The sequence below is a fragment of the Carassius gibelio genome, chromosome B5, assembly GCF_023724105.1.
Source record: "Carassius gibelio isolate Cgi1373 ecotype wild population from Czech Republic chromosome B5, carGib1.2-hapl.c, whole genome shotgun sequence".
NCBI classification, from domain to species: domain Eukaryota; kingdom Metazoa; phylum Chordata; class Actinopteri; order Cypriniformes; family Cyprinidae; genus Carassius; species Carassius gibelio.
Genome location: NC_068400.1, coordinates 10,672,525 through 10,674,894, shown reverse-complemented (window position 1 = coordinate 10,674,894; position 2,370 = coordinate 10,672,525). Strand labels below are relative to the sequence as shown.

Sequence of the window (2,370 nt, the reverse complement as noted above, 5' to 3'; positions counted from 1 at the left end):
TTTCCCCCCTTTTTGAATTTTTAATGTTGGTATATTTGTACTGGAAAGCAAGTGAAATCACTGAAGAAGAAACAGTTTTGTGGTCTTGTGTTGTTTGTGCTGTGACCGTGGTCAGTCGGTCAGCGGAGGATGAAAAGGAGGACAAACATGACAGATGACTGAATTCATGCTAATGTGACGCCTTTGAGACATTTAAACCATCAGCTTTCTGCTTTTTTTCCATTTATCTCTTTTTTCCTTTAATGTCAGGAAGCACGAACAAGTCTTTTTATGTGCCTATATATATTTTTGTTCACTTTATTTATTTGCTGTGCTGCGAGACAAAAGATGGATGATGAATGGAGGATGAAATGCGACCCTATATTTGATATTTTTCTGCTAGCGTACAGATCCTGTAGCTGTTTTTTACTGTACATATGCAGCGAGCGACTGATGGATGGTCATGGACTCGTTGGGTTTCTACGATATATATTTAATATATGGTTTAGATTGTTCCTTTCACAGTCATTTATGAAGACGATGTGATTAATTCTAGAGCTTTTATTTAGTCCATTAGGAGAATAAAGGAGGAGGAATTCTGGGACGGATTTTCACTGTGTTTCTGAAGGAAGATGCTTTGCTTCAGCATCGTAACACATGTTGGGTGTCTGATGTGTTCTGTGTGTCACGTTACATGTGATCGACAACATTCCTGACGTCTGGATTCTCCCACAATCTTGAGCGTTCTCATTCCCTCACAGTCCGTTCATCTTTCTCACAGTGACGATTCACCGTTAAATAATGTCATTCATTTAAAAAACTAAGCTCTTTTCTACATCTGATATCATAATTGTTACTTTGTAATCTCTCAATTCAGACTTTTTTCCTGCAATTATGAGTTTATATCTCACAATTCCTTTTTTCTTACAGTTTTCAGAAGTGAAAATGTGTCATATTACACATTCTTTTTTTTTTCTTAGAATTGCAGGTTTATATCTCTTTTATTTCTTAGAATTCAGAGTTTGCATCACAGAATCGCAAGAAAATAGTCTGAATTGTGAAATAAAAAGTCACAAGTTATTTTTATCACATCTTAGTTCATTTCCTGGTGAAGACAATACAAGCATCATATGACTGAGTTTTTCATACCTCTATCTGTGTAGAACTGAGCGGCGTTGGCATGGTTTGTGTCATACGGGGTTAAACATCATTCATTTCCCAGAGACTCTTCCTGTAGTTGAGCAGTGCCGGGGCTGATGGGATTGATCTCTGATCAGCTGATCATTGGTGTGTCTCAGAATCACCTTCATGCAGTGACTAATTAGTGGTGTTAATGATAGAATCAGAAGGCAGCGTTGAGGAACATGAGCAGACGTGTTAGATCTTCTCTGCTCGCGAGAGGAGGAATCATTCTTATGTGTATTTTACTTCATCCTTAAATTGTCCAATGTTAGCGTCGTTAACCAAATTAGAGTAGTGATTGAGATCTGAAATGCGGTTTTCCAGCCGCTGCCGAGTCGAACCCTCCGGCTGTTTCTACCCATCACGTTGTATACGATTACTGGTTTTGTAATGCACTGTAGAACAGTCCAATGTTCCTTTTTATATAGAAATGTTATTTGAATGGTGCATTCTTTTTGTTTGATAAATAAAGCCTTTGATAATAAACTGTGTCTGTGTTTGATTCTGTTTGCAGGATTACGGGAGTGTGATTGGGTAACTGCTGCAGAAAGGCCTTTCACATCTCTCAGAAAGTCCTGAAGAGTTTATCACACAGATAGATGTGTGCAGATTAATAAACTGATATAATGGAGATATTAGAGAGCTAATTATCTACCGTTAGTTAGTTAGTTAGTTAGTTAGTTAGTTAGTTAGTTAGTCCCATCTATCTATCATTAGTTAGTTAATTAGTTAGTCCCATCTATCTATCATTAGTTAGTTAGTTAGTCCCATCTATCTATCTATTGTTAGTTAGTTAGTAAGTCCCATCTATCTATCATTAGTTAGTTAGTCTATCTATCGTTAGTTAGTTAGTTAGTTAGTTAGTTAGTTAGTTAGTCAGTTATTTAGTTAGTCCCATCTATCTATCTATCGTTAGTTTGTTAGTTAGTCCCATCTATCTATCTATATATCTATCTATCTATCGTTAGTTAGTTAGTTAGTCCCATCTATCATTAGTTAGTTAGTTAGTTAGTTAGTAATTCCAATATATCTAACATTAGTTAGTTAGTCTATCTATCGTTAGTTAGTTAGTTAGTCCCATCTATCGTTAGTTAGTTAGTTAGTTCCATCTATCTATCATTAGTTAGTTAGTTAGTCCCATCTATCTATCTATTGTTAGTTAGTTAGTTAGTAAGTCCCATCTATCTATCATTAGTTAGTTAGTCTATC

The 2,370-nt window shown here is 35.8% G+C and overlaps 1 protein-coding gene across 3 annotated transcripts in view; it reads left to right on the top strand.

Moving 5' to 3' along the window:
• The window catches only part of dcc (DCC netrin 1 receptor), a 167,710-nt gene extending 166,069 nt beyond the window's left edge, over positions 1-1,641 (top strand). For all 3 annotated transcript variants that reach the window (XM_052555810.1, XM_052555809.1, XM_052555808.1), the window contains exon 29: positions 1-1,641. This exon is cut by the window's left edge and continues 1,205 nt beyond it. The gene's annotated coding sequence lies outside the window, so the exon portion shown is untranslated.
• Positions 1,642-2,370: the final 729 nt, after the last annotated feature.